Below are 27,647 nucleotides of genomic sequence, written 5' to 3' on the forward strand. Positions count from 1 at the left end.
TGCTACCTCACCTCAATTCGTCAACTGTCATGCCAATATCGGATGCTGTATGTTGCTGTATCTTAAATATTGATGTTGAGATTTTGATCTTTTCAATACATTTCACTTCATGAATCTGTGGGGCGGTCGGGTAGCCTAGTGGTTAAAGCGTTCGCTCGTCACGCCGAAGACCCGGGTTCGATTCCCGACATGGGTACAATGTGTGAAGCCCATTTCTGGTGTCCCCCGCCGTGATATTGCTGGAATATTGCTAAAAGCGGCGTAAAACCATACTCACTCACTCACTCATGAATTTGTAGGGCGGTCGGGTAGCTTAGTGGTAAAAGCGTCCGCTCGTCACGCCGAAGACCCGGGTTCGATCCCAGACATGGGTACAATGTGAGAAGCCAATTTCTGGTGTCCCCCGCCGTTATATTGCTGGACTATTACTAAATGCGTTTTTTTTGTGGTTTTGTAGAGTGATTTAAAACTATGGTAAAGTTTCTTTGACCGTCAGTTTATAACTTTTTTATTACTATTTACATAATTTTGCCGCCAAGTTATCTTTTATGTCACTGTTTACATATGTCGTCAATATATAACTTTGATCTTCCGCCTACACGTAACCATGCATGGTGCTCATTAAAACGTCTTTCATCACATAAAAAGACAAAGAAAAACATCAGTGAATAAATGAACATTCCACGTCCTGTGCATAATCTTTTAGTCCATTTTCACTTTCAAACTTCACAAAACACTTCACATATCTACAGTAAAAGGTCGACGAAAACTGACAGGAAACGTAACATCGGTATGTTTTCAGACAAATGTTACAATTCATTTGGTCTCAAAAGTGAAAAAAACACCTTTTGAACTCATGTTGTTTATTTTTGCTTTGAACTTGACGGAGGATGTGTGTATAACGTAATTGGGTGTTTATGCAATGGCGTGGCAAGAAAATAGTCACTTTATCATTATTCTGGACAGCGATGAAAAAGGGAAGGTTAGAAAAACATCTTTCATCTTTTTGTCTGACGAAGAAGGCTTCCATTTGTCTTGCCGAAGGGATGTTAAAAAGCAGTTAGGCAATGTTTATTTCTTTAATGATAAAAACAAATAAGCTTTTCTGCGTACAGATCTCTTACGGCGACTTATCGGAAAATGTTCACACAGAGCCGTGAGTGAGTGAGTGAGTGAGTGAGTGAGTGAGTGAATGAGTGAGTGAGTGAGTGAGTGAGTGAGTGAGTGGGTGGGTCGTTGAGTGAGTGAGTGGGTGAATGAGTGAGTGAGTGAGTGAGAGTGAGTGAGTGAGTGAGTGGGTGGTGGGTGGGTGGGTGGGTGAGTGAGTGAGTGAGTGAGTGAGTGAGTGAGTGAGTGAGTGAGTGAGTGAGTGAGTGAGTGAGTGGGTGGGTGAGAGAGTGAGTGAGTTGGGTTGTGTGAGTGAGTGTGTGAGTGAGTTGGGTTTAAGCCGCTTTGATCAAAAATCAGTTATATCACGACGTGTCAGGCTAATAGAGGAGGACATCCCAAAGCGAGGCTGGTCAGAGCCGTTTTTAAACTGGCAGAATCATAATCATTGATGTGGTGCGAACAAACCAAGGATAACACTCAGGGCGCCTCTGGGATTCGCACCCCACGACCAACCGATCCTGACACCATGTATATTTCCGCCACGCTATAAGCCTTTGCATATTTGAATAATAGTTTGAAAAATAAAAAAAACAATTTATGATCAGGAGATGCGATATATTATGATAAAGATTTTGAACAATTGTCATTACGCATATGGCCTTAAAATCATCCTTTAGATTCAGCCTTAATGTCATCCTGAGATTCCATCGACTATACAGACTGATCTGAAACATAACAAATATTCACACAGTTAAAAGTAGAATTAGTATTAACTATTAGATGGCATGAAATAAGTTTATATAAGACCTGACACTTTTGTTTGCCCACCCATCGAAAACCCACTCACTCACCCGTCGACTGCAACCATCCTTTCTGGAAATCTGTATCCACGCTTGCCTTACTATCTACTCCTGGCTGACTATAACAACAACTATCGAGCGTTCGTAGAGAAGAGCTCGACCTCCTTTAAGATCATCAAATTCAAAGTAAGTTTACTAACCTGCTTCAGGCAATTCCTGTACGTCTCGGGAAACACCATCTTTAACGTTGTTCACGTCGATGACTGCATTGTCGTCACGAGTTATCTCCCTTGTCTTGTGATAGTCACAGGCAATGACACGACAGGGGTTGAACCCCCTACGTTTTCGCCAAAGGAAAGAACTTGAGCGGTCTGTTAGACCCAATACAAGACCGACAACGAGAAGTAGACACACAACCTTCATCTGTCAAACACATACAGAACCATGTGTTAACTAATGTAATATTTAAAACTGTAATCATAAAATCAATAGCACTATGCATAACTTTACATTATAAAAAAACGGGCTATAGATCGCCAGCAAATGAAGGTAGATTACCATACTTGGGACCTTGGGGACTTACAGTACTTTACAGTACCTGCATGGACCCCAGTCGGATTTACATCTTCCCTTCAGGTGTTGGCGATTATTGACAAATTTAGCCAAATTAAAAGAACACCTATTCTACGATTAAAACTGAAGTAGGAATAACATATACTCAACAACAAAAGTACATGTATGGAATCAAGTCACAAAAACGCAACTGCTACAGAAAGGCATGCATTCCATGCAAAAGTTGACTTTTATGCAAGCCCCATGCATTTCAATACCCAAGAATGGGTATAAAAACATGTGCGTTAACGGGATTCCATATGCATTGCTTAGCATCGTGCTGACAACAACCACTCAGAAAAACAACAAAATTACGCAATTATTCAACATTACGAAATGCCACGCCTGTCCGAAAATGAGCGTCTGCGAGCCATTGGTATGCTTGAAGCAGGATCGAGTCAACGTGATGTTGCAAGACAATTTAACGCCCACAGAAACACCATTTGGTGTTTATGGCAACGTTGGCATCAGACGAATGCAGTCAGAGATCATCCTCGGAGTGGCAGGCCACGCGTAACCAATAATCGACAAGACAACTGGATTCGAACAACACACCTACGAAATCGATTCCAGCCAGCAACAGTGACTGCAAGAAGCATCCCTGGCCTTCGACAAATATCTTCACAAACCGTACGTCGTCGCCTCAGATGTGCAGGGATTGTCGCCAGAAGACCCGCCAGACGTCCCATTTTGACAGGAAACCACTGTCAAGCACGTCTACAGTGGTGCAGACAGCGTCTACGATGGACGGCCATGCAGTGGGGAAGTTCTATTCACTGACGAGTTTCGTTTTCACCTCAGCCACAGCGATGGACGGATTCGAGTGTACCGACGTCGAGGTGAACGTTACGTCAATCATTGTGTCATGGAAGAAGATCGGTTTGGGGGCGGCAGCGTTATGGTATGGGGTGGGATTACAGCAAGACAGAGGACCCGTTTGATAGTGGTAGAGGGAAATCTCAATGGACAGCGCTACCGCGACGAGTTCATCGGCCCTGTTGTTCTACCGTTTTTGCCCCGTCATGGCCCAGGCATTACCTTTCAACTTGACAACGCCCGGCCTAATATTGCTCGACTTGTTCAGGATTCTCTTCAACAAAACAACGTGAATGTCATCCCCTGGCCGGCTCGCTCCCCTGATCTCTCACCAATCGAGCACATGTGGGATGAGAAGGATTGGCGCCTTCGACGTCAACCAAGTGTTCCACAGACACTCCAGGAACTTCGAAACATGCTCCAGCAGATATGGACAGATATCCCACAGGACTTTGTGCGACGCCATGTCCATTCCATGAGACGAAGATGTGTTGCCTGCATCGCAACCAGAGGTGGACACACACGCTATTGATTTGTAAATTGACATTTTGGCATGTTCATTTTTTTTTAATGAAATCTTGCATTTTCTGAAGTCAGTATGGCAAATTAAACCATTTGAACACTTACAGGAGTGTTTTATCTGTTGCAAACCGAAATTGTTTCAGATTTGGTAAAAACATAACTTTGCATTAAATCTTATTCAATGTCACAGAAACTTGTGTTGTTCAGTATACTTTGAATGATCTGGACTTACGATACCCTATCAGGGGGGACAATAATTTTACAGAACTTTAACCCCCGTCAAGGGCACAGCCAAAAACAATATCAGTTCACATTTAGGCACTACCAATTGAAGAAACAACTATGTACATCAACATTTATTAATAAGTTCAATTTCTTTTAAAAAGATAATAATTAAATGACGACTATTACTATTAAAAAGATCCTTAAGAGATGATTTGAAATAGTTATCCCTTGTGATGGCACAATCAATACAGTCAAGCAGGACATGCTTGACTGTGATTCTCTCACCACAAGGGATACAAAATGGAGGATCCTCACCTTTTAATAAATATTCAAGTGTATACCTGCTATGGCCAATACGACATCGTCGTATTATGACCTCTTCAAATCTGGACTGACAACCCAAGTAGGTGTAACCTATATTAGGTTTAATTTCATGTAAGTTATTAACACCTACTTGGGTGTCCCACTTCTTCTGCATCAGATCTCGGATATATGATCTTATCACTGGCTTACAATCCCTGTATGGAATAAGAAGTGGTGTCACAGATTTGTTAAGTGCTGCTTTAGCAGCAGCAGCAGCCATTGTGTTCCCAGTAATTCCAACATGGCAAGGTAACCAACAGAAAAAGATGTCGTATTGACCAGTAGCAAGTTCAATACATAATTCAAGAATTTCGATTAAAAATGGATGTTTGGTAGATTGATTTGTCATTGCCTGACGACAGGAAAGAGAGTAATATAATAAATTGTTTATGTTTTGGATGACTTACTGATGTATTCTATTGCTACGAATATGGCTTTTGATTCGGCTGTAAAAATGGAACAGTTATCAGGTATTCTAGATGATATAGTCCTGGATCCAATGATGGTGGCGCTAGCACCTGCGTCACCATCCTTGGATCCATCTGTTAATATAGATTTGTAAGTATCATTTTTGTTTCGAAGTTGAATATATTCCTGTTGATAAATAAATTGATTGGTTTTAGATTCTTAAGTTTAGTTAATGTTAGATCCACCTCTGGCTTCACTAACTGCCATGGTGGAGAAGACAAAAGCTGAGTGGGGGCTATAGTATCAAGATTTATTTTAGCAGCAGAAATATCAGAACGTAGCCTTATTCCAAGTGGAGGGAGAACAGATGATTTGTTATTGTAGAGATTTCCATAAAGGGAATTAAAAACACAGTCATACGCTGGATTCGCGTTATTAGAACGTAATTTAGAGATATACTGAAAAGATAATTTAATGCGGCGGTGTTTAAGGGACGTCTAATCAGCTTCTACATACAAACTATCAATAGGCGAGGTTCTAAAGGCGCCAAGGCACAGCCTCAGTCCTTGTATAGTATCTAATAATTTTAGATTACTATTACAAGCCCCACCATAAATGATGGAGCCGTAATCAAGTTTATAACGGATAAGTGCTCTGTATAGTAGGAGGAGGGTTTTCTGATCCCCTCCCCACTTTGAGTTTGAAACAACTTTCAATAGGTCCATAGCCTTCAGACATTTATTCTTTAAGTACTTTATGTTGGGTAAAAAGGTCAAATGATGATCGAAAATTATACCTACAAATTTAATAGGTGTGTCATTTAAAATTAATTCCGGGTCTGGGTGAGGTTTGTATTTTCTGAAAAATGAAAACAGTTTGTTTTAGATTTGGAGAATTTAAAGCCATTTTCTAATGACCATTTATGAATTTTATTTAAACATAGCTGTAGTTGCCTTTCAATTGTTTTCATGTTTTGGCCACGACAGGAAATATTAAAATCATCCACAAAAAGCGAACCATCAATAGAATCATTTAAAACTTTTGATTAACTGTTAATCTTAATACTAAACAATGTGGCAGATATGATACTGCCTTGTGGGACTCCCTGATCTGGATTATAATGATCAGACAGGGTAGAACGGACCTGAAATTGTCTGTCCGTTAAAAACTTGGATATAAACTGACTCGGAGACAAACGACCTCGGAATCCAAAGTCATTTAAATATTTTAAAATACCGTGCTTCCATGTAGCGTCATATGCTTTTTCCAGATCGAAAAAGATAGACACTGCATGCTGATTGTTAACAATGGCGTTCTTAACGAATGACTCCAATCTAACCAAATGGTCAATGGTACTATTACGGAATCCACATCAAATATTTGTGATTAAATTATTAGATTCCAAGTACCATGTTAATCTATTATTGACCATGCGTTCCATGGTTTTGCTAACGCAACTAGTCAATGAAATTGGTCTATAATTTGATGGATCCGTATGATCCCGTCCTGGTTTCGGTATGGGAACAACAATGGCATCACGCCATGAAGAAGGAAATTTACCGGATGTCCAAATATCATCAAATATTAACAGTAGGGTTTCTAAACATGATTCTGGTAAATGTTTTAGGAGTTGATAATGTATGTTATCAGCCCTGAAGCAGTATCATGAGCTTATGTGTTTGATAACAGCTGTGACCAAGTGGCTGTGCAGTGTACCGATGAGCGACCACAATGTTCAGAACGTAGGCAATCGATCGATCGATATATTTACACGCCAGATTTAGTGAAAAAAGGCTTCAAATTGTTAATTTTGAGGTATTTTATTATAGTATTTTATACCTTATTTTAATGTTATTTTGACCAATCAAAATCAAACATTCTTCAGTGTCATAGAATGTATTAGAACAACATGCCAATAATATCTCAAATAACTCAAAAGTTAAAAGAGGGAAACATTTTTATTGGATCATTGTTAAAATGAGGAGATTAATTTCATTTGAAATGCATCATAGTAGAAAAAGCAAAAACATATATCGGATTGTTGTTTTTATTTTTTTAAATTCAGACATGTATTTGAAACAGGGGCTGTTTCCAGTATACGTCCTATTTTAATACCGGGGTGAGGCAAGGTTGTATCACGCCTCCAACTTTGTTCTCCTTTTATATAAACGACCTGGTTAATGAGATTGACAATCTAAATGAGGAGGTTAATGTTAACGATATATATTTATCTCCATTTTTTGGTATGTTAATACAATTTGTTTTAATTGACCTAACAGGAGAAAGGCTTCAGAAAATGCTCAATGTTGGTGGGGTAAATGGTGTGCATTAACACCGACAAGCCGTGCACTTCAGAAAGGATGGTACGTATTGATTGTTCACACAAATGTTGTCAGAAACAGGAGACGGAACTAGACTAAAGTACGGTACGGGAATCTACAACTACACCTAGAAACAGGACGTTACAACAAAAAGACCCCAAAGACAGATGATTTTGGCAGATGAATATGGAAAAGGTTTTGTCGCTTTTATTTAATTAAAATATAACATGTTCGGATCAAGTGTCTATAAAATTCAATTCGTTATATTTTTTAATTATGTTTAATTGTTTTATTGGTGTATTGTTTATGTTGAAAAAAATAATAATTGAACTCCTAAACATAAAAGAGGGTGATCTCAAATTACGCCCACCCTACCCCAGTCCCGACCACCAACCACCCCCAATATCAAATGGTTGCTCACTTGATGATATTACCATCGCACATGGTATAGTTCACCCACACACACCACACGTTTACTGAGTTTATAACAAGCCACATGTCAATATGTGAAGGTTGGAAGACGAGGACTGGCTTATCGTTAAAATCGTTAAATGAGCAGTTCAAAAGTTTGAAAACGTTAAGACAAGCTTTGAAACACAGAATCAAATGGTAAAAAATAGTTTGTTCCATCCGGGTTGAAGAGAATGGATCCATAGTTTAAAAAAAGTTTTCTCAACGTAACCCACGTGATTTTGGCAAGGCGTTATTTGGGAACAATTTATATAATTCAACAGTTTCAAATAAAAACAGAGTTGAAATTTAATCCTTTGAAAAAGCAAAACATATTGATTGCACCTGATCATTTTCATTTTGATTTATAATTTCTTTTTTCAAACTATCCTTTTCAAGTGCAAAAACCTGACTATTCCACTAGGATAAGAGAAGCAACGATACTCTTGTTTCACAACTTCCTTAATATGTTAAATATAGCGTTACGCATTTAAATTACTGTTCTGAAAACGCACTGTGCAGAAAGAATGTTCAGGAAATTACATGTAAAATCCAATATCTCTCAAAACAGATAGTTGCAACACATTATTCAGTGTTCGTCATTGTAGCAGATTAAGCAACTGACAGGCTGGAAAACATGAAATAAACTACCGTGCATAAGAAAGTACACATTTAATTGGATTGAACCAAACCATTACAGTGTGTGTGTGTGTGTGTGTGTGTGTGTGTGTGTGTGTGTGTGTGTGTGTGTGTGTGTGTGTGTGTGTGTGTGTGTGTGTGGTAGTCCGCACTAATGCCGATTTTGATGAGAAGGACATCATCTCTTCTAGGGACATCTGGGACTAATAGAGGTGAGGTGAAATTGGGTTTAACGTCGCGTTCAAGATTATTGCACTTTTGTAGCGACATGCATAGCCGTGTGTGCGTGTGTGTGTGGCTGCTTGTACTAGTCCGGACTGATGCCGATTTATAGTGCTAGCCCACTGAGATGCCATGCCGAGGTTTAAGATCAATACCCCAATGAGACACAGTATACTGACACCGAGCGGAACAGCCCTTGTTTTAGCCCCTTAATGCCTTAATGCCGTAAGGCAGGGTGACAACAAGTATAATCTTTTAACGTATTTTGATAATACTGCTTGTTCTAGTTCGGACTACTGACTACTGAGATACCATGCTGCAGTTTAACATGGATATCCCACTCAGACACAGTGTACAGGTTCAGAGTCGACCAGTCCTTGTTTTATGCTCCTAATGCCGAGAACGACGCGGCTGGGGGTCGAACCCTTAACCGGCTTCCGCTCTCCGGGCAGATGCTCTATCCACTAGACCACGGAGGCGGTCCGTCAGGACAAAGACACACAAATATATGTATTACAGGGGGCCTGTCAATTATCAAGTCTTCGGTAGTGTTTGCGTGGAAGCGAGAGTTATGGCCGCCGGGTCAGAATGACACACAAACAGTGATGTTGTACCCACCCTTTAGAGAAAGCATGGGATCTTGGGGGTTCACATATCTCTTTGTGGTCATATGACTGTTCGCAGTGTGTATTGCATATGCACTGATTATTTGTTGTGTTGGTTTGTTTTCATTGTTAATGCTTTCCTGTATGCAAGCACTTCATGCCTCATATATATACTTTTAATGCCAATTATGCGAGTGCGTGAGTGAGTATGTTTTTACATCGTTTTTAGCAATATTCCAGCAATATAACCAGAAATGGGCTTCACACATTGTACCCGGAATTGAACCCGGGTCTTCGGCATGATGAGCGAACGCTTTCACCGCCCTTGCTGATAACAAGAGACCATCAGACTATTTAGTAGACACTCTGGATTCTTAAACAGTGAAACCCCGTTAATCCGGACGCTAGGGTTCCGGATTAACAAGTTTTCGGTTTAACGAGTTATGTTTACAAAGTAATAGCACTATGTAAACATGTAAGCGTTCCATTCAATTGAAGCAAGAAAAAAGTTCAAAGCCTCTCATTAAAGCATGACCTAGCACAGCCTTGTTCGATCAGGACCCATGAAAATCCGGGTTAGAATTAGTCTTCAGCAACCCACGCTAGTCATAGGAGACACCTGCCTGTAGTCCCGCGTCCATCTTTCAGACCGCCAAGAGATCTAGACCCACAAACATGTAGGGCAGTGTCTTCCCAGTCACCTTGAGTGATACACATCGATACTAAATTGTTTGGACCCGTGAAGATTCCGGGGTAGAATAGCTCTTCAGCAACCAATACTTGCCGTAAAAGGCGACTATGCTTGTCGTAAAAGGCGACTAACGGGATCGGGTGGTCAGGCTCGCTGACTTGGTTCATGCATGTCATCGATCCCAATTGCGTGGATCAATGCTCATGATATCAATCACTGGATTGTCTGGTCCAGACTCGATTAATTACATTGCTGTCATATAGATGGAATATTGCCGAGTGCGGCGTTAAACAACAAACCAACCAACTAAATTGTTTGTGTGTGAGTGTTACAGAGTGAATAGGAGAATGACTTGGGGTTTGACGCCGCTTTGAACAGTACTTTGTACAACGTGAACAATACATAACGACACAGTATGGTGAATCTCATGGACAAGGATGTGGCAGAACCGTGAAGATCTGGCTTAGAATAGGTCTTCAGCAACCCATGCTTGCCGTACATGCGTGTCGTAAAGGCGACTAACGGGATCGGGTGGCCAAGCTCGCTGACTTGGTTGACACATGTTATCGTATCCAAATTGCGTGGATCGATGCCCATGTCAATCACTGGATTGTCTGGATTGTCTCCATTATTTACAGCCGTCATATAGCTGGAATATTGCTGAGTGCGGCGTTAAACAACAAACAAACACTGGATAAGTACAAGCTCCAGTACTGAGTATTAAGTCCAGAAGGTGGTGTTTCATGATTAAAAGAACCTGGTATCACTGTACAGTAAACTACGGTTAAAACGAATTCAAAGGGATCACTAATGTTAGTTCGTTATAACCGTAGTTCGTTATAAGCATATATACAGCAAAAATACAGCAAATGGCCGGGACAAAAAAATAAGTACGTTATATCCGTCAGTTCGTTATAAACGTAGTTTTTTGTATTTGATTGCGACGATACGAAGATAAGATTTTTTTGTAGTGAAGTAAACAATACATTATAAATTATAACTACGTGTTCCTTAATCTTTAGCATGGGAAATTTACATCAGAAAACCACAACATACCTTATCTGCGTCCAGGGTACACAGCCAGGGTATGTGAAATGAACACTTCCCCACCTGACAGTGGGCGGGTAAGGCGATAGTGTATGAAGGTGAGAATGTCCATTACTGCGTAGATGAATATCCTGTTTGTCGGGGTTCTATATCACTGTAAGCGTGACAAGTAATTATATCTGTATAGAAAATATGGGGTGGGAAGCTTGGATCAATACCACTATCACTTATTGTACAACGGCTGGATGACATCTGTGTCATGGCCGTTGTAACACTTGGTGTCGGAGTCTGTGGCACGAACCCCGACAGACCAGTATGTGGTTGAGGTAAACAATATTTAGATATTTAGACCCCCGTCACAATTTTTTATTTTTTTTTTATTTTATTTATTTTTTTTTTTTTACCCCCGTCACAATGATCATTTTCGAACCTGCAAGCACGCATGTATACATACATTGAACGTCTTTGGCGCCGAAAGCAGAGAGTGATTGAGTGAGTTGGGTTTAACGCCGCTATTCCAGTTATATCACGGCGTGTCAGCTTAATGTGGAAGGAAAGCCCGAAGTGATGCAGGTCTCAGACGTTTACCATTTCGGTGAAACCGACGAGCACGGGTATGGTGCTGACAAACCTAGAAACATAATCATAGCGAACCGGGATTCGAACCCACAATCATAAGTTTCTGGTGTGCCCAAGGGACGCAACTCTGCACAGCGAATCGAGGCGCCTTAGACGACTGGGCCGCCCGTGCCCCCCGGGAGTATGAAATTGTCCATAGGGTTTGTCAGAGTGTTGTCGCACTCAGCATTATTGCAGTTATATGGCGGCGGTCTGTAAATATACGAATGTGGAAAAGACAAACCAGTCATTGTTCTTATAAGCAACGGGGCATGGGTGGCCCAGTCGTCTTAGGCGCCGCGATTCGCTGTGCAGAGTTGCGTCCCTTGGACACGCCTGAAACCTATGATTGTGGGTTCGAATCCCAGTTCGCCCCGATTATCTTTCTAGGTTTGTCAGCACCATACCCGTGCTTGTGGGTTTCACTGAAGTGGTAAACGTCTGAGACCTGCATCACTTCGGGCTTTACTCCCATATTAGGCTGACACGCCGCGATATAACTGGAATATTGTTAATAGCGGCGTTAAACCCAACTCACTCACTCACTCTTATAAGCAACGATCCACAACGTCATGATGACGCGCAATCCACTAAGACACCGAACCTGATCATCCGATCCATTATGCTCCTCTTACGACAAGCACGTGTCTCGGGGAACCAATTGTAACCACGAATGCCAACGAAGAATGATGGTATAATGAATTGGGGGATTACCTAACATCATTTAAGAACCGACAGTTTCATGCCCCGAAAATAATTCCAGGCAGGGTTGAAAATATTTTTCATTAATTGTCAGAAGAACATTAGGTGAATGAGTATGGTTTACGGTGTTTTTAGCAATATTCCAGCTATATCACGGCGAGGGACATGAAACCTAGGCTTCACATAATGGGGAATCGAACCTGGGTCTGATTTAAACACAAGGCTACTCCACCTCGAGAACCTTAAAGTCTCCCCTTATAACTAGCTTTTATTATACATAAAAAATTATTTGAACAGAACACATTGTTTCATCATGGGCTATGAAGTCATACGTCCCTTCTGGTAATTTGTTTTTACAGTTCAATAAAAAAGATAACTCTGGAATGAACGTCATTTCCAAGCCAGTGCTGTACACTTCACCTTTTCGCGAACAACTAGTATCATCACTATTTGATAGTGATTCATAATAAATAAAAGCTACAAAAATCATTTCCATAATCATAATAATCCATAATGTTCACTGGAAGCAGATTCCATTTTACTGTTCCGACTGAACGATAAACACATGCGACTAAAGGGACCGGGTGGTCAGGCTCGCTGACTACATGCGACTAACGGGACAGGGTGGTCAGGCTCGCTGACTACATGCGACTAACGGGATCGGGTGGTCAGGCTCGCTGACTACATGCGACTAACGGGACTGGGTGGTCAGGCTCGCTGACTACATGCGACTAACGGGATCGGGGGGGTCAGGCTCGCTGACTACATGCGACTAACGGGATCGGGTGGTCAGGCTCGCTGACTACATGCGACTAACGGGATCGGGTGGTCAGGCTCGCTGACTACATGCGACTAACGGGACTGGGTGGTCAGGCTCGCTGACTACATGCGACTAACGGGATTTTGGTGGTCAGGCTCGCTGACTACATGCGACTAACGGGACTGGGTGGTCAGGCTCGCTGACTACATGCGACTAACTGAATCGGGTGGCCAGGCTCGCTGACTACATGCGACTAACGGGACTGGGTGGTCAGGCTCGCTGACTACATGCGACTAACGGGATCTGCTGGTCAGGCTCGCTGACTACATGCGACTAACGGGATCGGCTGGTCAGGCTCGCTGACTAAGTGGAAGCATGTTATTATATACCAATTGCGTGGATCGATGCTCACTGGATTGTCTGGTTCAGACTCGATTACTTACAGACCACCGTCATATAGCTGTAATATTGCTGTGAGCGGCGTTAAACAACAAACAAACGAACGAACATAAACACATGCTTGTGTTATAATCGGAATCGTCCACAGTAGAATACGTATAGCAGATATTTCTTATGATTTGGGGGGCGGTCGGGTAGCCTAGTGGCTAAAGCGTTCGCTCGTCACGCCGAAGACCCGAGTTCGATTCCCGACATGGGTACAATGTGTGAAGCCCGTTTCTGGTGTCCCCCTGCTAGAATAGTGCTAAGAGTGGCGTAAAACCAAGCTCACACACTCGCTCTTATGATTTTGGGGTTTGTCGCTTTATTTCTTTTTCCATGAAGTATTGACCTAGGTTAATACATTGCAATTACATATAGGAGTCAGCTTACAGGAAAAATCCATCTGTAGCCCTTCTTTCATCTTCGCCGCCATCCCAAATCCTACACCACTAAGCCACATCTTTGGTCATATCTTCTCGTCGCCTTGCCAAGGCGCTGGATCCTTTTGCAAGTAATTTTATATAACTACCTCGATCCTTATACTTCTGAAGACGGTCACTGCGCCCGTGGCTCTACCCGAACATGCTGTCAAAGATCTATGTGGGGGCATAATCATGTATTTCAGTAACATCAGAGAAGCGTTTGCCTCTTGGTCCGGTCATGATGAGAAGTAGATTGAATTGGAAGGTCATTTTGCACACATCAATCGAGAATAAGACACAGTGATACCTGCTGACAAAAAGGAATATTGAGTCAATAAAGGAAATATTGAATATCTGAGAAGAATATTGAATATTAACAACACGGAAAATGCCTGTGGGACAAGGTGTGCATAACGTAAAATAGGTGGGTGTTGATACATAGGACAATGTATTTATATCTTGACGTGGTTTGTAGTCCTGACTTGTCCGTCTTGGGTTGAATTGTTAATGTGATAATATACACTGTGGACACATTTTTGGACAGAATCAATTAATATTAAACGAGCATGGAGTGAGTGAGTGTGGTTTTGCGCCGCCTTTAGCAATATTCCAGCAACATCACGGCGGGGGACACTAGAAATGGGCTTCACATATTGTACCCATGTCGGGAAGCGAACCCGGGTCTTCGGCGTGACGAGCGAACGCTTTAACCACTAGGCTACCCGACAGCCCCTAAACGAGCATGGATGCTCCAAAACAAAGATTATAAAGAAGATAAATCTAACAATGGGTTCTTAAGACATCATCTCTACTTTTGCCTCGAATAAATATAAAATATAAAATAAATAAAATAAAATAAAATAAAATGTCAAAACAAATTGACACAGTTACTCACAAAGCTTAAGATAAAAGCGTCAAACCTTTTCAATCTTCATAAGCAATCTCTGATAAAAGCAGAATCAATTGTACGATTCAGTGAGTGAGTGAGTGAGTTGGGTTTAACGCCGCTTTTAACAGTATTCCAGTTATATCACGGCGTGTCAGTTAATGTGAAAGAAAAGCCCGAAGTGATGCAGGTCTCAGACGTTTACCACTTCGGTGAAACCTACGAGCACGGGTATGGTGCTGACAAACCTAGAAACATAATCGAGGCGAACCGGGATTCGAACGCAACTCTGAACAGCGAATCGCGGTGCCTAAGACGAATGGGCCACCTGTGCCCCCCATGTACGATTCAGACTATATTTTGAGGACGTGTTTATGAATCACTTTCAAAAAGTGTTGACATCAGGTGTTCGCGAAAAGCTGAGCCTGTCCTGCCCCACCGGTGGCACCCGTCACAAACACATGACATGAAATGCATGTCTTCTATAAATATGATCACTTCAGTTGGGAGTTGTGTTTTAAATTTGCAGTGGACGGTACTTTTGGTGTTTCTCGAAAGGAGTAAGTGAGTGAGGTTTAACGCCACTGTTAGCAATATTCCAGCAATATCACGGCGGGGAACACCAGAAATGGGCTTCACACATTGTACACATGTCGGGAATCGAACCCGGGCCTTCGGCGTGACGAGCGAACGCTTTAACCACTAGGCTACCCGACCGCCCCGTTCTCAAAAGGAAAGATCAACCTGTTGATTTGGTGAAACCGACGAACACGGTATGTTGCCGACAAACCAAGGATCAAAATCAGGGCGTACTAGGCATTGGAACCAATGACCAACGAATACTGGCACAGCTTACTGACGTGAGTCGGGGCGCCATACAATGTAGCTCATTGGGCCACCTGCGCCACTTCGCCATCGTCATCAATTACCTCAGCAGTGCATCCATAACAACTGTTGAAGCTAGTCCCATGGTGGTTGTGTGGTTTTTGTTAATTGATTGGATGCTTAACGTTTGGGACGACATGCGTAAAACAAAAACACCTGACGTGGAAGTCAAGCCGCAGTCAGCGCGAAATAGTGTGTTTATTTGGAAAGGTTCCATAACAACATTTCAGAGACATTCCGTTTCACCAACCTATAGGGAATCCAAAAGGAAAGATAATTAATTTTTGGACAAAAAAATAAATTGTCAGTGTCAGGTGATAAAACATTAACTGTCTTTCGTCATGACCTCTCTCTCTCTCTCACTTTCTCTCTCTCTCTCTCCCTCTCTCACTCCCTCTCTCTCTACATATATAAAAAAACCTTTTTGTATTATGGGTTATAAAAAACCGTCCCTACTGAGACACATAAACTATTGACCTTTGTAAACATACATATTTCAAGTACATATATGCTGTATCTCTGCTACCTGGGGTTTGGGGTACATTTGCTGAAACCAGCAATACTAGTATTTACATCTTTGTATGTAACAGAGATTAATAAGAATTCTTGATATTATCATGGAAGGGGCTTCTTCATTATCACAGAAAGTATTTGAGGCAATTGGACTCCCTACCATGTGGATTCTCAAAAACTCAAAGGTCTTGCTTGAAGTCTTGCAATCTCAGAAAAGAACCCAGTTTAATTGGCAGTTATCTTTTTTCAACTTTGTACACCACGATCCCACACGACAAACCTAAGGAAAAACGTCATTCCTCGAACTATGAATCACTTAGTATATGGACCCGTGATCTAGGGTAGAATAGATCCTCAGCAACCCATGCTTGCTGTAAAAGGCGACTATGCTTGTCGTAAGAGGCGACTAACGGGATCGGGTGGTCAGGCTCGCTGACTTGGTTGATGCATGTCATCGATCCCAATTGCGTGGATCGATGCCCATGATATCAATCACTGGATTGTCTGGTCCAGACTCGATTATTTACAGACCGCCGTCATATAGCTGGAATATTGCTGAGTGCGGCCTAAAACAACAAACCAACCAACCAACCAACCAGCCAGTCATATGTCTCTGCATAAAGATTTAGAGTGACAAAAAACGACCCACAAGACGGATGACTTTCAAAAGGACAACATCCCCTTTATATCGGGCAATACTCCAGCAGCTGCGGCCTTTGGTGTTTACGATTTGCAACGTTTGAGGTAAAATGGCGGGTACTATTTTTTCTAAGATTTCAATGAGTAATACGACTCTTGCATAAACGTAGTTTGATCAGGATTACAACATTCAAGGCCTAGGTAAATCTTTCGGAACATTCTATGGTAGACATGTGGAGGACATTTCCTAATATGACTCAGCAGTGACCAACAAGACATCCGATGCAATTGCCTATATTTACTTGCAAAGTTCGGGTGAACAGTTGACTTGCCTTTACATGTGTTTGTGACAGGTGCCCCAGTAGAGCAGGATGCATTCACCTCTTCGGGAAGTCCTGGTATCATCACTATTTGAAAAACACATGTTTATGTACTTTTGTTTTCTTATAATTATGGCAATTTAAGGTTTTGTCGCTTTTATATTGAAATCAAAAGAATTTCTTGTGAAATTCTCTTTGTAAACACCAAAGCGGATTTCTAATTAATCACGTGTGTACTTGTATGGGCTGGAGGCTTAAAGCAGACTAAAAAATGAGAATGAAAAAAGTCTTCAAAGAAATATATAAGACAACAAAAATATGTAAGAATTTGATGGCACTTGTGCCTTGGAGAATATGATGTTCTTGGTTCAAGATAAAGCTAATTTCTATGACTCGGACGGAATTAAGCCCTAGGGTTGACAGGGAGATACAATGTACACTGATTCAGTGTGCCTCGTCAGATCACAGTTAAAGGTCAGTGTGACCTTTTGATATTTTGTGTTCAATAGAGACAGCTGCATAAAATTCGCCATGAGGCGACATGCTGAACAATGCAAACAATAACTAGGATGAGTGCATATTGTTCCATGTTTAATGGTTACCATGATATCATTTGTTGATCCTGAAAGCCAGGATATAATCGTGGGTTCGAAACCAAGATTCAACCTGAATATAGGTTTGTCATCACCACTCAATGCACGTCCAGACTCGAATATTTACAGACCGCCGTCATACAGATGGAATATTGGTGAGTGCGGCGTTAAACAACAAACAAACAAACAAATATTCCGGGGCGTTACACAACTGGGTTCCGTCTAATAATGAAACAATAAATACAGTTGAATACGCAGGAATGAAGAAAATTCGAATGGCGTTAATAAATCTAATTTAACATTATAAGAAAATGCAAAATTAAGCAATCGATGGATTTTTGCTGATGATTGAATGTAAACGGAAGGAACCGATATCCAATAGTTGACTGAAAAGAAATTAATTGAGAAAATAGAAGATATAGATTTGAAACAAGATGTCTTTTCCAAAGGAGCCTGTTTAGGAAAGTAATTTAATTTGTAACACAATATTTTGCCTTTTGCAGATGATAAAAAAACAACATAAGTAGGATTGCTTTGCTTATCCAGGTTTAATTTTTTTCACGAGTTTTGAAAGTTTTACCTTGTGCATAATTGAACAGAAGCAATTTATATTGGGTTTTTTTCCACATTAGGCTGGCACTTTCCGCGGCTACATACATAATCAAGACTGAATTTGAAGGCCATTTGATATTGAAATAATAGTTGTTCGCCGCTATCCTAAACACAATAAAGTTACGGTTTAATGTGAAAATAAAATTGTAACTTTGAAAAATAAATCTTGGCATCATGTCAGTGAAATTTCGGATTGTTGGCCGACCTCCAAACTATGGTTGCCCCAAGTTGTTATCGCGCATCACACTTTACATATACAATATCTTACTCCGGGCCCCGCTGATCCGTACAATTACTGTAAAAAATTCTTTATGAATTCATATTAACAGTACCCCCTAAATATACGGATCCGTCTGGATCAATGGTGGTGAGATGAAACAGGGTTTAACATCGCGTTCAAGATTATTGCACTTATATAGCGACGTGCATGCACGTGTGTGTGTGTGTGTGTGTGTATGTGTGTGTGCTTGTACTAGTCCGGACTGATGCCTATTTATAGTGCGAGCACACTGAGATACCATGCCGCAGTTTAACATGAATACCATAATGAGACACAGTATATTGACTCAGAGCCGACCAGTCCTTGTTTTAGCCCCTTACTGCCGAGCGTCAGACAGGGTAACAACAAGTACCACCTTTAAACATATTTTAGTATGACGCGGTCGGGGATCGAATACGGGCGGACGCTCTACCTCTAAACCACAGAGGCGGTCCTGGATTAATGGGGTTTCAGTGTATACATACATCTATCTATATAGGTGTAACGATGCCGTAAACAGAGTTAGAAACGATGAACAGCGCTGGAGTCAGATGACGCAGTGGCTCTGACATGATCTTTCACGATCCAAAACGAGCAGCCATTGTGACCATCGGATCCCCATGTTGATGTAAAATTTAACGGACATTCCCATGGTTTCAACTAGTTGGTCCAACTTGTTGCATACAATAAATTGCATTCAACCGGTTGTACCGTGTAAATGTCCCTTAACGTTCATCGGGACCCTATCGAGTCTGGACCTGACAAGCCCTGTCTGACTTTTGGAAAGTTGAAGTCTAGCTTGTCATACAGTCATGTAAATATTTTTTGTCAATGTGAATATAATGTGTCATATAGCTGGAATATTGCTGAATGAGGCGTTAAACAACAAACAACACACACACACACACACACACACACACACACACACACACACACACACACACACACACACACACACACATAATTTTATATACATGCATACATACATTGTGTTGTGGTTTTTCAAACCGTTGCCTTGTTTGTCTTATCTGTCATTTTATCTTACTTTTTTTACTTACCAAACAAACAAATGTTATGCATAGATCTAACTATGAAACAATACTGCGATTCCGCTGGTCTCTTTTTTTCCAAAAAACACACGAGTAATCACTATCCTTTAAGATGCTCACCTTAATACCCGTTATATTACCGAGGGTTGCACTTAAACAGAAGAAAACATTGAGTTGTGCTTTAAATACCTAAACTGGTGCCCAGTTGAAACCAGAAGCCAGCGGGTCATCTATCAGTAAACCTACAATAACACGTGGCTCCATTTCACCTAGCCTCACAAGGGAGACATGTTTGAAATCTTCCAGACTCAATTAACAATAAAACGGTGCATTTAACTTGCAGTCCTGTTTATAAAGGTCCCACCTAATGGCCTAGTTCCCCGTGTCATCGGAATCTAATGTACGTGTCTGATCACTACAATCTCCATCTCGAGTCCTCTGTACATCTAAAGGCACACTCCTACAAAACAGCCAGTGAAAAAAAAAGAAGAAGCTGATGATTCAATTCAGATATTTTTTTCTAAACTTTTACCAAACAATAAACGTATCTTCTCTTCACATGGGGACTAATATCGCATTAAGAAAGCCAAAGACGCACGTCCCTCGCCAGAGGATTCTGAGTAATCTATTTTGCACAGTCTTGTTGAATGGGCAATTGAACTGCCTAATGGATTTACGAGATAACTTTGCCCAAACGTCTTACAGAAATGTCAAACTTAACGCACTGGATGGTACAGTTGTCTACAGTTTTAAAGACATGCCACTGTACCCTAGACTTGTTAGCGTCACAGTTTGGGCACCTGTATAAGCTAGATGCAGTTACTGGTTAGAATCGTTCTGTTCATGATCAAGATTCAGTCATCTTGTTAAAACTGTCCAGTACGATTCTTAATCATTGGAGAGTATACATACCCTTACTCTTGTATTGCATACTGAACAAAAGACGCTGTGGGTCATGAATATTCTGGGGATTTTTTCTGTTGTGAATACTGAGCACCGTATTTCATAAAATATCCCCCAAAATATTTATGATCTCTATTTGTTTTGTTCAGTGCAGTAAGCAACGTGGCATCAGCATCGGTGCATTACAGATTTAACAAATCATTACGTCGAAGCATCATAACATCATTCAACTGTTTATGACCTTAAACTTTGTATTGGTATGGTATGGTACTTGTGTGTTAGGGCAACTTGGACCGATAAAGGCCTCTGTGGGGTCAACACATCAAATGTCTTTTAACAAGAGCAAAGTAAGTAATAGAAATGAGATGATTAACCAATCCTCTTCATGATCTAGTTCATATTTTAAAACCATTAGTAATCGCTCTTTCAGTTTTGAAAAGTAAGAACTCCATAAAATACAGATCAGACAAACAAGGAAATTGTATAAAAGTCACCACACAATGGTGGATGGATTATGGATGGATGGATGGATGGATGGATGGATGGATGGATGCCTGTATTTATTAATTAGATTTAATAAATATATCAATTTTTCCAAGATGGAGTCACGAATTCGTATATTGCCCGCTGAAGTGAACATTAAAATATGTCGAGCCCAAATGCGTAATTAGAGAAAATGAGCTTTTTTCTGACGTAGTGCACTTCTGGTATGATTGTGGCCTGGACAATCAATTACATAATGTTTACTGTCTCGGGAGTATTTTCATCACAATGAGTAAATTTACATACAGAGGGACCTCTTTGTCAATAACACTGCGGTAAGCATTTAATCCTCTGTGTCCAAGACGAAGAAATTTGAACTCACCTCCAATTTCTATTTTGTGGTCACCAAGAGTTAGCTCTATATTTAAAGGTATTCTACGTTTGGTTATCATCATTGCTACCGGTTTGGACTGAGAACCCTGAAAACCCCACTTAGAACACAGGACAGCTATGATGTCTAAGCATTTCTGAAATGACAAACTTGACATTTCCAAACTTTCTCCAAAATGATCCATCGTCAGCAAAGAGTGCTGCACATTTATGTAATGGTTGGTTTGTTGTTTGGTTGGTTTGTTGTTTGGTTGGTTTGTTGTTTTACGCCACACTCAGCAATATTCCAGCTATATAATGGCGGTCTGTAAATAATCGAGTCTGGACCAGACAATCCAGTGACTGACATCATGAACATCGATTCACGCAATTGGGATCGATGACATGCATCAACCAAGTCAGCGAGCCTGACCACCCGATCCCCTTAGTCGCCTTTTACGACATTGTCAAGCATAATCACCTTTTACGGTAAGCATGGGTTGCTGAAGACCTATTCTACCCCGGATCTTCACGGGTCACATATATGTAATGGAAAGTATGTGAAAAAGTCATTTATCATAATATTGAAAAGCACTGGAAATATAACACTACCTTGTAGGGTACCATTTCCAATAAAATGTATATCAGAAAAGTCCTGTCCAATGCGAACTTGAATTGACCTTTCAGAAAGAAACTTGTGAATCCATCTGAAAATGTTTGCTCTTATTCACAGATTCTGTAATATTTTTTTAGAAAAGAAGTCATTGTCTTCAGATCATACAATATGATTTTTTCTCAAGAAAATAATTCAATCGATTGGTGACTAATCTTTCTATATTTCTGCATAGATTGGAAGTACAATTGGTCTATATGAAGCAGGCATTGTTCGATCCTTCCTGGGTTTGGTACAGGGCCAATGATGGCATGTGGCAAGGCTTAAAGTCCCAGAACGCACAAAAATATTTACTTGACCTCGGGAAATTAAAGAGTAGAATCTCATGGCATCTCATAACATAGGTCGTCTTTTGCAGGAATGGAATTGTTTATATTCGATATGGCACCTATAAATTCATCATATGAGAAAGGGATGTTTAAGTCAGAGCTAGTTACAAATGTGGTTTGATGCCCTGAGTTCTCTAACATCCCCCATGCCAGGAAGTCATCTTCCCGAGGCAAGGGCGTAAGCTGACTTCAAAAGTCCAGTGTCCACCCTTGTCGAACTGGGCTGGAGTTTCTGGGCATGACCTTATCGGCACCAGTGGCTATTACGAGTTATGTCCCTTCCCCACCCAATCAGATTCCACCGCTCATATCACTTGCATTTGCATCAAAATGGCGGCGTCCAGTCAGGACGATCACATAACATCGATAATAATTATCTATATTGCAATAAAACGGGCCTTTCCTCGCGAAGTGCATCATATTCTTTGACAACCTTGATTAGAAACATGAACAGATTTGGAAAATATGTGTCGACGCCCAGTTGACGGTATATATGTTCTGCATATTCTGCGATGGAACGAATTCGGCACGGCAGTTGACATGTTGTTTGTGATATTGTTTATGATATTGTTACGTTTCGAAAACGTTCTCAATGACTGTTCCGTTGTAGTCTGTTTTATGACTACACTGTGACCTTCGCCACAAATGAAATGGGGATCATAGCTACCCTCTGTTAATTTCCTATACTCGTTTACATTGGGCTTTCCAGTGTATACATTAATCACCGTTACGTAGTTTCATCAAAGTAAATCTTAACTGCATTGGCTTCAAAAACAGTTTGAAACAGTTTGAGGCAACTTATTTGTGCTCAAAGGACAAATCAGAATCGACAAAAATTGCATATCCACTAAGAGGATTTGCGACATATGGATTGCTCACCTTCTATACTGTCGGAAACTGGCGTAGAAATTCATTATGAAATTATTCCCAGGTCTGAGGAATGTCTCCTGGACACAGATGACATCTGGAAGCTTTGGTTTATTTAAAAAAAATTGCTTCAGATTTAATCATGAGCTATGAGCTTCTGAACATTCCAGTGCATGACAGTAAGGTAAACAAGAGAGTTATCCATCATTCCTTTTCAACATGTAAACTATCCCAGATATATTTTGAGAAATTATAAGGCGAGGAGTTTTTGCAGCTGAGACAATTCGATCTATTTGACCTTCCTTACTAGCCACCAGCAATGACCTCGATCAAAAAAGTAAGGAACCCCTGAGGGGAAGTGCCAAGGATAGGAGTCTGAACCAATGGTGGAGCAGATTTTGGATCTGTGTTCGTTCAATGTTTGATCCAGTTTGTAGTTGACAGGTACACGAAGAAGAAGGATCAACGGGTGGACCAGCAGGCGGAACAGCAGGTGACTTGGGTGAACGTGGAGTATAGCCAACGAATCCTTAGAAGGTGGAGGAGTGACGACCCTGTTGCCTGATAAAGTAGATGTGTGAGAAGCAGGAGGACCTTGGCAAAGCGAGTGGCTTCAGCATACGACAGCTTTTTCTTCTCGAACACGATGAACTTATACTGCTTCCTTATACTTCTCACACCCCATGAAGCAGCACCCCATCCCCCTACCCCAAGTTACGACATATTGAGACACCGTCAGGCTTACGATTTTCAACGTTATAGTGAGTGAGTGAGTGAGTGAGTATTTTTAACAGTATTCGAGTTATATCACGGCGTGTCAGCTTAATGTGGGAGGAAAGCCCGAAGTGATGCAGGTTTTAGACGTTTACCACTTCGGTGAAACCCACGAACACGGGTATGGTGCTGACAAACCTAGAAACATAATCGGGGCGAACCGGGATTCGAACCCACAATCATCGGTTTCTGGCGTGCCAAAGGGACGCAACTCTGCACAGAGAATCGCGGAGCCTTAGCCGACTGGGCCACCCGTGCCCCCCTTTCAACGTTATAGCCTCCACTACATCGTGTACATGCAAGAGCTTTTCTGTCGCGACGAACCGTGGCCGAACCGTTGCCAATTGTGGCACCTTATAGCTGGTGGAACAAAAAAACTAACAGGGAATGATTGGAAATACATTGTGATGCGTTCGGGAAGATGAGAGCGTGTCAAATATCAATACCACAGAGGTAGTGACTTCTTATTCCTCAACTCGCAATAAACGCTTGGCATGAATAACCTTCAACTTCTAAGCCACTCTAAAATTGCATGTGCATCAACGTCACAATCAACGTAAGACATCGCCTCTTTCCTTTCAGTCAAGCTCTTTAGGACAAAACCCCTAACACGGATGTCACAAATCGTTGATATATTCAAGGCCACTTTCATTTGATACAATTATTTACAATTCATCACAAGATCACCTTTTGTCATGTTTTTTTCATGAACTCAACCACCAGTAAGTGTACCTTCTGAACACCACGAGCCTAGACATTGGACTTAAGTTTTTGACGTCCAATCTTGGGTCAGTGTCGTAAATGGCGGTACAAATGTTATGGGAACATCCGAAATTGTCGGTCCACTTCCAGTCATGTCTTGATATGCGCGTTTTTTATACCAAGGTAATGTAATTTTCTGCCAATTCTGCGTTTGAGGACTTTTTTAAAAAGTCAATTGAATTTGAAATATCTTCATCCCCAATCCCCGTCATTATCGTTATCAATATTGAAACGAGTTACAACCAACGAGGAACACGCCAAAACACAGCCAACGAAAACTGATACCAGGTCCGTGGAGCGAGAAGTCCGTGATACAGCGAAAATATCAAAGAACACCATATATGGCAACAAAATAGGCCAATATTTGAGACAGTAATATGAAGTTACCATGGTGATATAATGCGCCCGTTAAAACGCAAAAAGAATGGTTTTAACGCAATCTGACCCCATAACAGCCGAGAGCGACTGACGACACGTCCGACCTCGCCGACAGCCTGATGCGCTCTCCTTTAACTTCCTGTTGCAAATGAGAGTAGCCCCCCTTGACCAGTCGTTAGAGTAGCCCCCCTTGAACAGTCGTTAGAGTAGCCCCTCTTGAACAGTCGATAGAGTAGCCCCCCTTGAACAGTCGTTAGAAAGTTCATTTTCATGTCAACCGATACAACCGATACAACTCCGTGTTCCGCTGTTCGTTAACTGATCACAACAAATTCTGTAAAACTGAAACCATCTGCTGACTCGTATGAAATCATGGAGCCATGAAATGACACGATAAATCAAGCAGATTCCCCTCGCCTACAAGGAACTGATATTATAAAACTAGATCGTTTCCTTTGAATGCATAAGTTTATAATTTGGTGATGTTTGTGGTGAGGCTTCGAGCTATTATGATATGTTTTCAAAACATAAGTTATCAGTCCTTATAATAGATCGTTGAGAAAGCTGCGCACTTTATTGCCAGATCTTACCTTGCGAAAACAGTCACTGGTTGAATCATCAGCTATGAATTTTGTATTCATACGCCACCCTTATGCCAACAAAAATGACGTCTTTTAGGGTGCTACCGGTAGGAGGACAACCTTACCCTTTTCGCGAACATCTGGTGTCATCGCTGATTTTCAGTGGTAAGTTCATAATCTTTTCACAGCTGTTTTGCCTTTTACTCCAAATGAAATCTATTTCGACGGATAATGAAGACAGATATTATTTTGCATATCAAAATTTCCAACTTTGAATTTAAATAACGTACACGTTTAACATGAGTATTAAATAAATTCGTCCCCGTCAGATACCGTTTTCATTACAACTCACTGTCACTCGTTATATATATATATTATACGTTTTAAAATACACGAGTATTAAAGGGGACGAGTGTTGCAAGCTGATGGACCCGTTTGGCAGCCATTACCATGTCAGATGGAACAAGAACTCGATTGGTCTTACTCATGAAATACATCAGTTAATCATCACAGTACCACAGGATGAATAAGTGAAACCGAAATTCAACTACCTTTCCGATTTCACACATTTTCCTGAACATTCTAAAGGTATGGATTTTACACAGCGGCAAGCGAATGATTCCCAGCATGTAGAAATAACACGTCCGAGAATTTAATCAGAATTTGTCAAAATCATTTTCGTGTTAATGTCTCCTGTGCTGTGAGTGGGGAAACAGATGTATGTGGGGGTTGTGTTATGTTTTTATCTTCAGGTTTTCATCCACCACGGCTCTAATCTCATACCACATGTTAAAACGCCCACAGAAATTTTAACAACCTGGCTCAAAGTTCAACGCAGCAAATGAGATGGAACCCTAGTATTTTGAGTGCCTTTCTTTTGTTGTTTTCATTAAAACATGGGCGTAACTTCAGCTGTCACATAGCTGATGTTCGTACGACTCAATACAGACAGTGTTATTAATCAGGTTTTTATTGAAAACATTTCTCATGTTTACCTTCCCCGGAGCAGAATGATGGTTAAAAAGTTCACCCTAGACGCCAGGCTACAGAAACATTATTCTTAGTGTAGTTAAGACCTATGGAGGTTGCAAGCCAAGCAACGCTTACTCCGGATACCACAAAACCAATTAAACGGTCGAACTGTAATCATAGACTTTAGTTCACGCTGATAGTACATGTAATAACAAAACATGTGTTGTTACTGAGTGCGCTTTACGTTTATTTCAGCAATATTCAACCAATATCACTCGTTAGTAAGAGCATTGTCGTGCTCCTGTTGAGTTGCCGTAAGGACGGGGCGTCGTGAGAGCATTTCAGCTGGTCCCGTCTGGTGACCGGGCTGACTACTCCATGCGGACAATGGTCTCCTGCTCCAAGTATGTATCAACGATCCTGGCGCATTGAGGTCGTGCTTTGTCGTCCATGAGGATGAAGTTCGCTCCGATTACATCAGCATACGGTCACGCGTACAGATCAAGAATGTCATCCCTGTAGCACACACTTGTCACACACACCTGCTGTAGGGGAGGTTGGTTCTTCCAGCTCTACTGATACCACCCCAAATCACGATTGAGCCCCCTCCGTAGCGATCATGTTCGGCTACGTTCGAATCCTGAGAAATCTTTCACATTGTCTACGCCACACTCAGGTACAACAATCTGTGAAGTCTAAACAGTATCTCGATTCATCAGTGAAAAGAACTGGATCCCAGTCCTGGGCGTCCAAATGACGTCATCTTCAGCCCAATCGAAACGTGCCTCCCTGTGATGTCGTTGTAGTGGGGTGCGAATGCATACCCTCCGTGACCGGAGACCAGCTTCACGGAAACGATTACGCACTGTCAGAGTAGAAACGTTGACGCCACTGACGTTCTGCAGATCATTTCTGAGTGTAGTGGCAGTAACGAAGTGATGACGTCTTGCTGCAGTCTGAGGAAACATGTCTTCCTGCTGTGTGGTGGATCGCTGTCGTCACCTGCATGTCGCTGGGTATCTGATC

The 27,647-nt window shown here is 41.3% G+C and overlaps 1 long non-coding RNA gene across 1 annotated transcript; it reads right to left on the minus strand.

Annotated features, from left to right (window-relative positions):
* Positions 1–1,704: 1,704 nt before the first annotated feature.
* On the minus strand, positions 1,705–10,972 carry LOC124139290. Its single transcript, XR_006861754.2, has 3 exons — positions 10,841–10,972; positions 2,111–2,333; positions 1,705–1,835 (listed from the first exon to the last, which is right to left on the minus strand). It is a non-coding gene; the product is annotated as an uncharacterized LOC124139290 (long non-coding RNA).
* Between the last annotated feature and the right edge of the window lie 16,675 nt (positions 10,973–27,647).

Source organism: Haliotis rufescens, unplaced genomic scaffold (assembly GCF_023055435.1).
Source record: "Haliotis rufescens isolate VD_foot unplaced genomic scaffold, xgHalRufe1.0.p SCAF_8, whole genome shotgun sequence".
In the NCBI taxonomy this organism is placed as follows: domain Eukaryota; kingdom Metazoa; phylum Mollusca; class Gastropoda; order Lepetellida; family Haliotidae; genus Haliotis; species Haliotis rufescens.